The 15347-nt window shown below is 44.1% G+C and overlaps 1 protein-coding gene across 7 annotated transcripts in view; it reads left to right on the top strand.

The window, feature by feature from the left end:
• Positions 1–11064: 11064 nt before the first annotated feature.
• The window catches only part of WTAP (WT1 associated protein), a 28088-nt gene continuing 23805 nt past the window's right edge, over positions 11065–15347 (top strand). For 2 of the 7 annotated variants that reach the window (XM_072829656.1, XM_072829714.1), the window contains exon 1: positions 11297–11471. The gene's annotated coding sequence lies outside the window, so the exon portion shown is untranslated. Of the gene's footprint in view, positions 11173–11296; positions 11472–11831; positions 12366–12511; positions 12801–14183; positions 14392–15347 lie in introns of those variants that run through there. The other 5 variants (XM_072829705.1, XM_072829690.1, XM_072829699.1 and 2 more) reach the window with 5 other exon arrangements.

The following is a 15347-nucleotide window of genomic DNA, read 5'->3' on the forward strand; positions in this document are numbered from 1 at the left end:
TTGTGAGGGCACCTGGGTGGCTCAGTGGTTGAGCATTTACCTTTGGTTCAGGTCATGATTCCGGGGTCCTGGGATTGAATCCCATATCAGGGTCCCCACGGGGAGTCTGCTTCTCCTTCTGCCTTTGTCTCTGCCTCTCTCTCTGTCTCTCATGAATAAATGAATAAAATCTTAAAATTTGTAAAAAAGTTTTTGTGTAATGAATATACATTTATGCAACTGATAGAATTTCAGTGAACACAAAATCCAAGAAGATGTTTACTACATGCTATATTTATCTATTGAAAATCATCTGAACAGTGCGCCTTGATCCCATGAGTGATGTTGTCGCCCCAGTTGAATATGACAGTAACTGAAGCTGTTACACAATCTCTTGTCTAGCACAAGGCTAGGGATGGTCTAAATGACAACTAAGTGAGCACTTGTTTCCAGCTTTCCAAAGGCCAAGGCTGAAGCCACATATACAGGGGGTTTGGGAAAAATACCTAGGCCAAAGCCACACCACGGTTTATGCTTTAAAAATCTATTAAATAAGAGTGTCTGGGCAGCTTAGTCAGTTAAGTGTCTGGCTTTGATTCAGGTCATGATCTCAGGGTCCTGGGATCAAGCCCTGAGTTGGGCTCCCTGCTCAGTAGGGAGCCTGTTTCTCCCTCTTGCTCTGTTCTCTCTCTCTCAAGTAATTAAATAAAATCTTTAAAAACTTATTAAATATTTATTATCTTTATAATGCCTTATAGTAAGATTCCTATACAAAACAAGAACATTTATCTGCTGTGATTTATTCTGTATATTTTACTCATTCCCCATTTTCAATGTCTGAGGCCCACGAACATGTCCTGGCCCTTGCCAGTCCCTTCTTCTAGGGCCTGGATCCCCGTCTCTGCATCTGGGCTCCTGCTTGGGCTCCCACTTGGATTATAATGAGCAGTGCTGCTACAGCTCTAAGATCACCTTCTACCCGTAGGACCCTCACTGCTGAGCCCTGCTCAGAGAATGGACCTCTGGAAACATTTGTCTGCCTAAACACACCTATGTTTTCCGTGCCTTCTGGATATGGCCTTATACAGCTTGGTTGTCCTTTTTAAGAAAGACCCTGTGGCCACTGCAGCTGCTTTCAGACTGCCTCCTACCCAAATCTGCCCTCATTATCATCTGGCTGTTCCTCTCTCTGGGGCAGAAGCACTACTCAGACTTATTGGACAGTTTGGCTATATTAGGCACTTATTTTCTAAGGAATGAGAACCAAATCCCCTCCACTGTGCCTAAACTTTCTCCTAATGACAGGGGTCTTGTTCTTCAGCTCAAGGGTCTACAGGCATAAAAAAGGATGTCCCAAAGAGGGACCCTTACTTTTATAATATCAGGCTGAGGAGAGTAAACATAGTTTAAAGTCACATTCTCTGCAGTAGTTGTACCTTTACTTTGCCAAAGGTTTCTCTTTTGGCATATATTCCTGAGGGAAGCCTGTTGTGTATGTTTAAGGGAGTAATCAGCTTAACTTTATCTAAGTTGAGGCGCTCTCTCTCTCTCTCTCTCTCTCTCTCTCTCTCTCTCCTTTTTTAAAGATTTTATTTACTTATTTATTTGAGAGAGAGAGAGAGAGAGAGAGAGGGAGGGAGGGAGGGAGGGAGAGCGAGCAGGGAGGAGTAGTAGAAGGAGGAGAAGCAGGCTCCCCACTGAGCAGCAGGGAGCCAGACGTGGGGCTCTATCCCAGGAACCTGGGACCATGATTTGAGCCAAAGTTAGGTGCTTCACCGACTGAGCCACCCAGGTGCCCTAGGCTTTAGCTCTTCTTATCGGTACTGTTACTGAACCTCTCTGGGCCTCAGCCGTCTGCCAAAGGGGACTAATACAGGATCTCACTTCCCTGGAAGTCCGCTTGTGAGAACTAATGACACAATGTATGTAAAACATTCAGCTAAGTGCATCATTTTCCTTCTCCCTTTCTTTCTATAACTTTCCCAATATGCCTTTTCCTGTCCAGAAACCCAGGACCTCAGATACCCTGAATCCCTCAGGGTGTGACACATGTCATATAGAATTTTCCCTCCTCTGGAGGGATGAGCCCAGCTTTGTTCTGGAACATTGGGCTTCTCCAGACTGTGCACCACCTGCTGGGGAGTCAGCCTCTAAGAGTCTACGTTGACTTGGATTTGATCAAGGGCTTAGAGGCACAGCCTTTAGATTGTTTCCTTTTATTTCATCACAAGGTGGTGCTCTTTCCCAGACTACTATAAAGCACTTCCTGTGTTGCCATTTGTTGAAAAGGGTAACAAATAACTCTGGAGTGCCTGGGTTGTGAGATGCTCCTGGCCAGGTGTTGTCTCCCCAATGAACCACATCCTGGCTCACCCATGCTTTTGATCAGTAACCCGTGGGGTAGGGGTGGAGATGTTGGCTGGAGAGAGTGGTCACTGTCCCAAGATTTTCTCTCTTGCTGGGCTGCCTCTTCCCTGGTCCTTTGGTTATAGGGAGCAGGCTTTTTTGGGGGGAGAGAGGGCATGTTTTGTCTGTGCCTGTTGGTATTTCCAGATTGCTTGCTTCTGAGGTATAAGAAGCAAAAAGAAAGCCCACGGAATGCGGGGCAACCTTTGTGTTGTCCTCTGGTCCTTATGCCCCTAGGCAGTGTGCTTTTCTCGTGTTTGTTTTCATAGGTTAACGTGCAGGATTTTGTGTTGTGCTTCGTGAGAGAAACATGGAGTGGTATGTCTGCTCCATTATCCCAACAGTGGAAATCTCCCAGAATTGCTGTGTGGAAGATGGTTTTGATGAGTGGCAGAGGAGGCTGTTGGAGTTTTCCATGAGAAAAGATAAAGATCTGGCTGTGGCCAGTAGCCCTAAACACAGATGAGTGAGACAGAGAAAAGAGGTTAAAAAAGGCAGGAAAGAGCAATGAAAATAAATTATGTTGTTGCTAACAGATGTCTGTAGCAGGTGGTCAGCATGGTGACTGGGACAACCGCTTTTCTCTGGCAGAAGTACAGATTTTCAATGATCAGGAGTGAGTCAGGCACATGGTTTTTGGATGGACTGTCTCCTGTTCTTTAACTTGTGGGGAATAGAAGGCTGTCCTTTTTAAAAATTAGAAGAGGTGGGGCACCTGGGTGGCTCAGTGTTTGTGCGTCTGCCTTCAACCCAGAGTCCTGGGATCGAAGTTCTGCATCAGGCTCCCTATGGGAGCCTTAATCTTAAAAAATAATAATTTAAAAAAGAAGAGGTTTCATTTATTTAAGAGAGACACAGAGAGAGGCAGAGACAGGCAGAGGAAGAAGCAGGCTCCCTGCAGGGAGCCCCATGTGGGACTCATCCAGGAACTCTGGGACTCAACACTGAGCCACCCAGGTGTCCCTCTTCCCATTTTCTTTCTTTTCTTTTCTTTTCTTTTCTTTTCTTTTCTTTTCTTTTCTTTTCTTTTCTTTTTTTAAGATTTTGTTTATTTATTCATGAGAGACACACACAGAGAGAGGCCGAGACATAGACCGAAGGAGAGGCAGGCTCCTCGCTGGGGGCCCGATGTGGGACTCAATCCCGGAACTCCAGGATCACGCCCTGAGCCAAAGGCAGACACTCAGCTGCTGAGCCACCCAGGCGTCCCTCTTCCCATTTTCTTTAACTTGTTTATCATGTAAATACTCTCTTTCCTTAACCAGGTAAGTCAGAACGTGTTTGGTGATGTTTTAACAGGCACCCTGATGGACAGTGATTTAAAATATAAGTACAGGGCAGCCCCGGTGGCGTAGCAGTTTGGTGCCACATGCAGCCTGGGGTGTGATCCTGGAGACTTGGGATCAAGTCCCACATTGGGCTCCCTGCATGGAGCCGCTTCTCCCTCTGCCTGTGTCTCTGCCTCTCTCTCTCTCTGTGTGTCTATGAATAAATAAATAAAATCTTTAAAAAAATAAAATATAAGTACATTTCTATTTTCATAAAAAGCCCAACAGTTGACAGTACCTGGGTTCATCTGGAAGCTTAACAATGTCATCCAGGATCCAAGGACTTTTCACTCCCTACTCTGTATTCTCAGCAGGCTGGTCTTTCTTTTCTTTCTTTTCTTTCTTTCTTCTTTCTTTCTTCTTTCTTTCTTTCTTTCTTTCTTTCTTTCTTTCTTTCTTCTTTCTTTCTTCTTTCTTTCTTTCTTTCTTTCTTTCTTTTTTTAAAGATTTTGTTTGTTTATTCATGAGAGACACAGAGAGAGAGAGAGCAGACATAGGCAGAGGGAGAAGCAGGCCCCATGCAGGGAGCCTGACATGGGACTCTGATCCTGGATTCTGGGATCATGCCCTGAGCCAAAGGCAGATGCTCAACTGCTGAGCCACCCAGGCGTCCCTGGTCTCTGTTTTCCCATTTGATACTTCCTGATCAGGAGATGGTTCTTATAGGTGCAAGCATCACAATCACAGTCTCTCCCAGACTGTTAAGAGGAAGGGAGGGGGGGGGAAAGCACATCTCTCTTATCAGAAAGAAAAGCCTTTCTTTGTAGTCCCAGGAGATTTCCTCTGGTCCTGGGCAAAACTGGTCAATTGGCCAATTCTGCCCACTGGAAGACGAGGTGTCATGATTTGGGTCAAGAAGATCTTAATTCCTTAATCAGCTAAGGTTCTCATCAGGTGAATCCTGCCCATACGAGGTATTTGAAATATAGAGGGGGCACTTTCAGGTGTCACACAGAGAGATACTATTGGCGTTTAGTGGGTTTGTATTGGGATGCATAATGTTCTAAAATGCACAGAATACTTTTACACACACACACACAAATTCATTCTACCCAGAATATCAGTAGCACTCCTGTTAAGAAACATTGGCTCATACTGGCCATAATTCATTCCCTGGGCTGAAGATATTATGACTCAAACAACCATCAGGAAACCATCAGCAAGAAGAGGAACATGGCTCCCAGCAGTGTGTGCCATGGTACCCTGGTGGAAGCTGGAAGGAGTACAGTGATGCTTAGTCATGTTGGCACACTGAATCCTTTTCAGAAAGCAGTTATTTGCACTGAATGGTAACAAGGACAGAGATCATGATAGGGAAATTATCTTGGTCTGCCTTTTTTAAATTTTATTTTAATTTATTTTATTTTATAATAAAGGGATTTTCCAGGAACTAGACAAGCCTGTTTCCAAGAACAAGTGATTCTAAGTTCCCCACACCTCTATTATCTCTGCTCCCTGCCCCCACCAAGGATTCAGAATGATTGAAACTTCACTGTATAGCCACTGTTAAGGGATAAAATTTCATTTGTTCTTAGTACAGTGTGACAGGTATTTAATCAATGTTTCATGGGTATATAACAAATACACTGATTCAAAACAGTACAAGAAGGGGCACCTGGGTGGCTTAGTCGGTTAAGCATATGCCTTCGCTCAGGTCATGATCCCGGAGTCCTGGGATTGAGCCCTGCATTGGGCTCCCTGCTCAGTGGGGAGTCTGCTTCTTCCACCCCCTTACCCTGCCTCGTGCTGTCACTGCCTCGTGCTGTCACTCTCTCAAATAAATAAATAAAATCCTAAAAAAAAAAAAAAAAAAAAAAAAAAACAACCTGGCAGCTCCGGTGGTGCAGCGATTTGGCACCACCTGCAGCCTAGGGTGTGATCCTGGAGACCTGGGATCGAGTCCCACGTCGGGTTCCCTGCATGGAGCCTGCTTCTTCCTCTGCCTGTGTCTCTGCCTCTGTGTGTGTGTCTCTCATGAATAAATAAATAAAATCTTAAAAAAAAAAAAAACAACCAAACAAGGAAACAAAGCCTGGAAATTGTTCAGAATTATATTCAAGGAGATTGGTGCAGTGAAATAGCATTTTTAAAATAGTACTGGTAGAAATTATTATATAAATATAATATTTTTTAAAAAAATTGTTTAAAGAGTACCAATGGAGTTCTTTGTGGTCTGCAAAGACTAAACATCATTAGCTTTACAGTTAAAAAATGTAAACTAAACCTGAAAAAATAGATACATTTGGTTAGTATATTGCATTGAGGTTCAAAGAAAAACTTTATAAGAAAGTACTTGTAAAACCCACTAGGTTAAAAAGAGAAAATTGTCTAGAAAGCTTTGTTTAACAGCCATATATGTAAAACTACAAATCTCTATGACTGACACATAATCGGCTAAAGAATGCCTCTAAAGCTAATTACTAATGTGTAACAGGAGATAACCTGGTAAGGAAGAGTCGAAAGAGCAAGGCAGACAGAAAGAATGGACCAAGCAAAAGTTAATGACTCATGGAAAAACTTGACATGCTCAGGGTCATGGTCATGCCATCTCTGAGCTCAGAAGAACTCTGTGAATCACTGCCAACTTCTTTAAATGCCAATTCTGCCCATCTCCAGGTTCCCTGGACTTCTTATATGCCAACGACAAAGGCTAGACTTACTGTGAATGCCTTTTTTTTTTTTCTTCTTCCTCTCTTTTTTCCTATTCACATTTTATTAGATGATGCCTAAGTCAAAGTAGTAGCATTATTGGTTATAGGCTAACTACTAGGTTGACGGGAAAGAAGTGGCCAATTTACTTCACTCAACAGCATGTGCTATTTAAAACAGCCAAACATGGGAAGCCTGGGTGGCTCAGTGGATAAGTGCTTGCCTTTGGCCCAGGGTGTGATCCTGGAGTCCTGAGATTGAGTCCCACATCAGGCTCCTTGCATGGAGCCTGCCTCTCTCTCTACCTATGTCTCTGTGTCTCTCATGAATAAATATTTAAAAATAAATAAATAAAAAAGTCAAATGTAAGTAACTTTCAGCACACTTTGGTAACTCTTTTGAAATTGCAGCTTAAAGTTGGGTGGATATTGATATTGAGGACTGTGCTAGACCTAACTCAGGTGCTCAATAAATATTTATTGCTTACAGTTTCATTAAATTTTGGGGAGAATATTTTTGCTAGTGCCATAACTTTTTTTTTTTTTTACTATTTTCTGTAAATTGGAGGTTTTCCCACTATTACAGATTCTAAATTTGTTCATATTGTTCAGATGGTGACCACCAGATGACTCCACTATACAAATATATTCTCTTCACAATTAGATAATAACCTGAGAAATGTTATTTTGGTTTCAAATGTATGCTCCCATTTCCCAACAATCTGTCATCTAAAGGTTTTAAAGTCCATAAATGATCCTTGACTTATTTAAGATTTGCATACTAGTTATTTGCTAATTACATTATTTATTCTACATTTATTTGCTAGCATTCTATTGTAAAGAAGAGGTTTTCCTTATTAAACCAGGAGTAAACCACAATTCTCTTTTTCAATAAACAAACAAAAGGGAGGGCAAATACTATGTTACCGTGAATAGCTCATTATCAGAGTGATTTGATGTAACAGTCATTTCCAATGATGGAAAATTGTTCTCCACCCTGTCTTTCATCAAGTTTAACTGTAGGGTCATAGATTTTCATCTATTCAGTATTTACAATTAATTGTTGCCATTTCCTTTTTATGTTAAAATTGCGCTGAATGTGGCCTGTGGCAGATGCTTCAAGTTGGTTCCTGTGTCCTTTAAAAATTTACTTTTTGAAGACTGGATATACAAATGGATATGACCAGACTATAGATAAAAATAGAATTTTGGGGGCGCCTGGGTGGCTCAGTCAGTTAAGCGTGGGGCTTTGGATCAGTTCATGATCCCAGGGTCCTGGGATGGAGCCCCATGTGGGGCTCCCTGCTCAGCAGGAAGCTTGCTTCTGCTCTACTCATGCTTTCTCTCTCTCAAATAAATAAAATCTTTAAAAATATGTAATTCTGACCCACAACCTGCAGCAACCTGCCCCTTATGTACACTAATGAGTGAGGAAGCCAGCTAGCTTCCTGTAATACTAACTTGGAGAGGAAGTCAGATTGCCATTGCAAGTAAGAATTCAGGCAGATAAACAAGAACTTAGTTCTAAGTTCTAAAGAACTTTTCTTTTCTCCTTAGCCCAAATGGCCAGGACTTGATTAAAATTTCACAGTTTCTCTAATTTTCATCCCCACTTCCACCACAGATTTAATCAGAGAAAGTCAAATCTGCACTCCTGGTCAATCACATAGGATGCCCTGCTCCTAGTCACCTTCAGCTTTTCCATGCCTATTGCTTCCAACAGGGCCCACCTGAAGCCATTCCTTTTTTCCTCTGTGAAGCTTTCCCACTCCCATGCCTACCTTTGAGTCTCTGCCAAAATGCAAGTGATGGTGGCTGACTCTCGTATCATGGCAGGCTCCGAATAAATAGCCTTTGCTTTTCTCTTTTGGCTGGTCTTCATTTATTTCCACACTATTGAAGTATAATTTACATACACATGGGAGTTAATTCATATTAAGTACATGAAAGTAATATATATAACTTATATGAGGTAAAGTTGACATTAAGTGGACCCATTTTAGTGGTGTAGTGATGACTGTTGATATATATATATATATATACATATACATATATACACACATATATATGTGGGTAAGCACCATCTTAATCATGATGTAGAATATTTTCATAACCCCCCAAAGTTCCTTATTTTCCTTTCCAGTCGTGTCATGCTCCCCTCTCCCCACCAGCCAATGATTGATTTGACTTCTATTCCTATAGATCAGTTTTGCCTGTTTTCCTAAGTCCTGTTGACATATCTTTATTAGCTTAAGCACTTTCTCTGCATTTAGGCACAAAATGTCTGACTCATCCTGTACTTTCTCTGCCCCAGACTGGAATCAGCCAATTTTCCAAAGAGCTTTGGATCTATTTATTATGGAATGGAATTTAGAAACCAGATCTGGATGGCAAGTATGCTCATTGTTCCTGAAGGTGACCAACCACCCTGGGTTGCCTCTGACAGTTCCAGGTTTAACACTGAAATTGCAGCATCCTGGGAAACCCTCTGGGACAGTTTGTCACCCCAGTGCTATTTCAGTGGACAGGACTAGGAAATTTATTTTTAAAATCATTTGCTCAAATTGATACTTATAATTTAAATGTATTACAGGCTTTTTCTGAACTCCCTTGGTCTTTATATTTGTTTTTTTTTTTTAATTTTTATTTATTTATTCATGATAGTCACAGAGAGAGAGAGAGAGAGAGAGAGGCAGAGACACAGGCAGAGGGAGAAGCAGGCTCCATGCACCGGGGGCCCGATGTGGGATTCGATCCCGGGTCTCCAGGATCGCGCCCTGGGCCAAAGGCAGGCGCCAAACCGCTGCGCCACCCAGGGATCCCGGTCTTTATATTTGAACCTCATTTTCTCCTCCCCTTAAAAGTTAGAATTATTAGTTGTTATCCTATTATATATCTACATATATATACATATATAGTTTAAAAACCACAGCAATAGTATTGCCATTAATTGTAAACATTGAGAAAAACCTAAGATTCCTTTGCAGTCCTTTTTCATCTTTAGAATATATCTCACCATAGATGTCACCTGAGTACTATGTTCAAAAGCCCTGGAGGAATAATTCTTTTCTATGGGTAACAATATTAGTTACCAATTTGACTCACAGTTAAGTTTGTTTGTTTCAATATGCTTCCAACATTGGATTTATTTTGTTTCCTTTATTTACTTTTTGGCTATGTAAAAGTCTAGAAGTTCAAAATTAGATGTCTTGCTTCTACTTCTTTCCCCTGCATGCTTTCCACAATCCTCTGTAGGTAACCGTTTGTTTCTGGGATATCCTTCCAATTTTCCATATAACCTGGGACTCATTCCAAAGCAACCCAATTCTTTTCTTATGGCTGCTTTGTATTCCATTGTACCGTTTTATCATGTCCAACTAGCTCCCTATTAATGGATACTCGGGTTATTTCCAAACTTTTGTTATGAAAATGACACTGCAACAAATAACCTTGCCTACATGTTGTTTCTATTTGTGGTAGTGTATTTTCAGAATAAGGTTAGGGTCAGAAGTAGAATTGCAAGATACAAGAATAGATGCAAATGTAATTTTGGTACTCCATAGGGCTTGAACCATTTTTCCCCACTGACACCAAGAAATTTATGAGCACTGCTTCTCCAGGGCCTTGTAATTTTAATGTGACTTCCATTATAAGTGAGGACAAACCGCCTTTTATGTTTAAGGACTACTGCTATTCTTTTCTGTGAATTGTCTGCTCACGTTCTTTCCCAAAAATTCTCTTCGGATCTTGGTCTTCTTCTTTTTTTTTTTTTTTTTTTTTTTTCCCGTTTTTAAGATTCCCTGTGATGTAAGTTGCAAATATTTTCTCCATTATCACTTGCTGGGAACATACCAGATGTGTATCTGGAGTCCACTTTAATCTTATCCGTATAAATCACCTCATTTCAGGACAGCTCCTCCAGGGGTAAACACTCTTAGCCAAGCCGGATAAGGGAAGATCAGAAGAATTACCTGAACCCTCGTAGGAAGTGTAAGAGACTGTTTCACGTTTAGCAGGTAACACCATCGTTCTTATGCAATGGCCCGGGTGACACAAGGTCTTGCATAAGGGAGTATATCCAAATTATAAATCGTGTTTTATAGGGTTCATTAAAAACTCCAGGGCTCGCCTTCCCCGCGCTTCTGGGTTTGCGGGGTGCTAGAGCAGCTGACCCGGGCACAACCCCCACCCGCTAGACAATAGCCCCGCCGTCTAGCCGCGAGATGTCAAGGCGCGGACGCCCCGAGCGCCCGGCGGGGCGCCGCGCTCCACGGGAAGGCCGGTTTCCAAGTCCTCCAACGGCAAGGCTAAGCCAAGCCTCCGCGGCCCGTCCTCCCACCCACGGCCTAGCTCCTGGGGTTGCACCTGGCCCGCCAGCGCGCGGAAGCATCACCGGCGGGCGCTGCACCACACCGCGGCCAATCGCGCGCCGCCCGGCCCGGATTCCTCCGCCGGAGGCCGCGCCGCAGCCGCAGGTGGCCCGGCGAGCGCGTCCGCCCCGCGCCGCCAATCGCGACCCCCGCCGCCCTTCCCGTGATGCCCCGCGGCTGACCTCCGACCTCGCCGCCCACCCCTCCCCGCGGCCCGCTCCCCCCCGCCCGCCGGCGCCCCCGCCCCCGCCGCCCCCGCCGCCCCCGCCGCCGCCGCCGAGTTCGCAGCGCTCCGAGGCCGCGCCGCGTGCCAGCAAGCGCAGCTCCTCGCTCCTCGCTTAGCGCTTGGGGGCTCGGGCGGACGCCGCGCCCTGGCCTTTCCTCCCTGCGGCGGGGCCCAGCGACGGGCCGTGGCCGCGGCCGCGCCCGCGAGGCGACTCGGTGAGTGGGCCGCCGCGAACATGGCGGGGCGGCGACCGGGGCGGGCGGAGGCTGCGGCGGGGCGGGGCGGGGCGCGGCGGCGGGAGGAGCGGGAAGGGGGTGGGGCCTCGGGGCCTCGCGTCCTCCCTCAGCGCCATTTTGTGGCAGCGAGACCCGCAAATAAAGGGGAGCGCCGGGGCTGCGGCGAGAGGAGGAGCGCGGGGGCCGGGGCGGTGCGGTGTGGCGGCCTGGGCGGCGAGCGGGCGGCGGAGCCTCGGCCTATGTGACTGGCGGCGCCGGCGCGGCCTCCGTCCGGAGAGGTAGGTGCGGGCCGCCGGCGGGAGCGGCCGCGAGGACCTCCGGGTCCCGAGGGCTGAGGCGCGGCCGCCCGGGAAGGGGCGGGCAGAGCGCGCGGGGCGAGCCGGGGCGAGCCGGGGCGAGCCGGGGCTCCCGGGCCCGCCGGCCTCCCGTTAGCGGCGCCTGCTTCCCGCCGCGGGGACACTTCCGCCTCCCCGAGGCCATTTTGCCTCCGCTCTGCGTCCCGGGGGCGACCGTGGAGGCCGCCCCCTCGGTGCGCGGCGCGTCCCCCCCTCGGTGTCGCCCCCTCCCGCCGCTCTCCGCCGGAGCCCGGGGGTCGGCGGCACCGACGGGCTCGAGGACCACCCTGCACGTCGCGCAGTAGCCTGTGACTGCAGCTGCGTCCTCCCGGAGACTTCCATTTTTAAATGATTGCATGCATTCTGAACAGAGAAAGCAGTCTGTCAATTCAGTAGAAGGGAGGCTTGGGGGAAATTTCTTAAGTCTCGTCTCGAGTCTCTCTCAGGCTGTTATTACCTGTTTTTTGTGTTTTGTTTTGTTTTTCTTTTTTTTTCCTCCGAAACACCACATTGCATCGGTCAGAGGATCCATGGGAAAAAATGTCCCAAATTCTTGTTTTGATCTCAAAAGACTGTGTTAAAAATCCTCAATAATGGTGTTTCTAAAGTAAAAAGACGGTTCTTTGGCCCTGAGTGGCAGCGGGTTTCCGTGAGTGTATTTACAGCCGTGAGCTGTGTCCGCCTGGTTGTGGGTCTCCTAGAATTTAGTTAATTCCATCACTGAGGAGGAGAAGTACAAGTCACAGATTTATCAAGAGTTCTCGTTTTTTAATTCTTCAGTTCTGACCATTGAGTTTCCTACGATAGGTGCATGTATTGTCGACATTCAAACATCCGGTAAGAAAAAAAAAAACAAAAACAGAAAACAACGATGTGGGGAAATATTTTCAAGGTACCTACATTTTTCTTAACTCCTGTCGTTCAGTAGCATCGAATGAGGCAAGCCGGGGAGGGAAATTGCGGTCCGCCAGGTGGCATGTGATGAGGATGAAGTTAAATTTTAAGGGCTTGGGTGGGTGTGGGTGTATTTTGGGAGTTACAAAATGTAAGATGTTAGATCTTAACCTTACTCTAAACAAATGGCTATAGCCAAGTGGTCAGTATTTTCATCTCTCAGGGGTAGAACTGAAGCATAAATTTCTAAGACCCGTAGGAGGAAGGTAATAATTAGAAGTGTGTCCCAGGCACTGCTGTTTGACTTCAGCTCATCAGAACTTAACGTCTGGATTTCCTGATTCAATTTTGAGGATGCCTGCTCAAAATATTAGAAAGGTTAGAAATGAGTTACTGTATATGACATAGAAAATCTGTAGTAGCTGTACGATGTAGATAGAGACAAGAGCTGTAATAATTGTATTTGTGCAGGACGTTAAAGCTTTCAAAAGTCCCTTCTATGCTTGTATGTATGTAGTATAGAATTCCTGTACTTGGCAGTCTTTTCATATAATTTATGTTACCTTTAAAAAAAATTTTTTTTTTAAGAATACAAAATTTTACTCTTAAAATTTTTATGTTGATGGGTCTTTTACCAAAACAAGATCTAGGTACTGTTTGGTTTTATGCTCGTTCGTATTTTTTTTTTATCTTCTATTTGTTTACCTCTAAACGTTTTCTGATATTCAGCTTCTCGGAAAAACTTTTCAGTATTCCCATAACCGTATATCCCATTGGATTATTAAGCTGGTCCATCAGGTTAGAAGTGGGTCTATAAATAAATATTCTCCACTCTTGAAAATGTAGTTGGTGAAATTTAGTTTAATTTTTTTAGTGCACATTAAAATTATCTTTTGATGTTGATATTTTCTATTTTTTTTTTAATTTTTATTTATTTATGATAGTCACAGAGAGAGAGAGAGAGGCGCAGAGACACAGGCAGAGGGAGAAGCAGGCTCCATGCACCGGGAGCCCGATATGGGATTCGATACTGGGTCTCCAGGATCGTGCCCCGGGCCAAAGGCAGGCACCAAACCGCTGCGCCACCCAGGGATCCCTGATGTTGATATTTTCTATGAAAAATCTTTTTGTGTAACATTTTTGTGGCACTTGAGCATTGAGATTTGCAACACTGTGAGGCTGGTAAAATTGGTTTCTCTCTCTTTCTCTCTCACTGATTTGGAGACTGCAGTTCAGAGTTAAGTGACTTGCTCAAGATCCGTGACTGATCAGAGTTAGGAAGAAGTGGTCATCCAGCTCCTAACTATGGTACCCTTTTTACTAGAGCCAGGGTTGTATGCTGTCAGGTTATTAGTTTCTTGAGTTCAGTTATGATTAGTTTCTCAAACTAATGTTTCTCAAATTGTACATGGTTTCTCAAATTGTGTTGGCTGGTGTTCGCCTAAGAGAGAACTGCATTGCATAATTTAGGATCGTAATGCTAAAAGCCAGTGAAGTACTGGGATCTGGGATGCTAGGCACCTAGCCAACCAAAACTGAACTCTCCATCATAAAGTGTTTCTCAGTGTAAAGGCATCAAGAGTATGTGGTGGTTCTTGAGGTCTGGATTTTAAGAAATTATCCCTGGATTAATCCATGTGAATAACCGAAACGTTTACATAATTTTAAGATTGGTTGTAACCAATCTTAAACATTCTAAAAGGCAGCCAAATTGACCAAGTTTGTTTTTTCTCTTTTGCTTTTCTGTGTTGTTTCGTGAAGCTTATTCATTGTTGAGGATGGGAGAGTGGAAGAATAATCCATCTTCATCAGTTACCAACTTTTGAGAGGTGCCGCATTTGGAATCCTAACCCCCAGTTTATTGATTAATACCTGTTTTGACCAGAGTTAATCACCTAGTGACTCATAATCATGTTCATCATCTGGAAAATGGAGGCTAATTTCAACTTTGAAAAGTTGTGATTATTAGGTGTGTGACTCACATCCATGAGTATATATTCATCTATCTACCCCCCCCCCCCCCAAGATTCAAGATTCAGCTCCAGATATTTTAGTTATTCCATTTTTCTGATACAAAAATAGATGGTTCCAAGAACCTGGGATATATATTACCTTTATTAATCTAGAATTGTCTTAGATGACTATTATGCTTGCCAGTTGTAATTTAAAAATTTTCTTGGGGAATAATAATTTTCTTAGTATATTCATGCAATGTGAAAGTTAAGTTTGAGAACCAAGTTCTATTTTGGCTAAATAGTTGAATGTTGATACTTTTAAATTTAAACTTGTTCTAGGGCAGTGGCCGTAACGCAGCGCCGCCTGCAGCCCGGGGTGTGATCCTGGAGACCCCAGATCAAGTCACACATCAGGCTCCCTGCATGGAGCCTGCTTCTCCCTCTGCCTGTGTCTCTGCCTCTCTCTCTGAATAAATAAATAAATATTAAAAAAAAAAAAAAAAGACTTGTTCTAATTTGCCTTTTGCCAGGCTGCTTAACTCTTGTGGCCTATTATGGACTCTGAAGGAAAGATTGACATTTTTTTTTTTTTTAAGATTGACATTAAAAAAAAAATTTATTCATGAGAGACACAGGGAGAGAGGCAGAGACATAGGCAGAGGGAGAAGCAGGCTTCATGCAGGAAGCCCAATGTGGGACTGGATCCCAGGACTCCAGGATCATGCCCTGAACCAAAGGCAGATGGTCAAACCCTGAGCCTCCCAGGCGTCCCAAGATTGACTTTTCAATAGCTAAAAATTAGGAATTTTTTTTCAAAATGCTTATGCTTTGAATTCCCAAATCATATATCCTGTAACATTGGAATGATACATGACTCTGAGAGTCAACACGAAACACAGGCCTTTATACAAAAACTGCATTTGTCTTTGACATATGTCACAAATTAATAAACTTATATTTTTGAAGAAAA

This window comes from Canis lupus, chromosome 1, assembly GCF_048164855.1.
Source record: "Canis lupus baileyi chromosome 1, mCanLup2.hap1, whole genome shotgun sequence".
Taxonomy (NCBI): domain Eukaryota; kingdom Metazoa; phylum Chordata; class Mammalia; order Carnivora; family Canidae; genus Canis; species Canis lupus.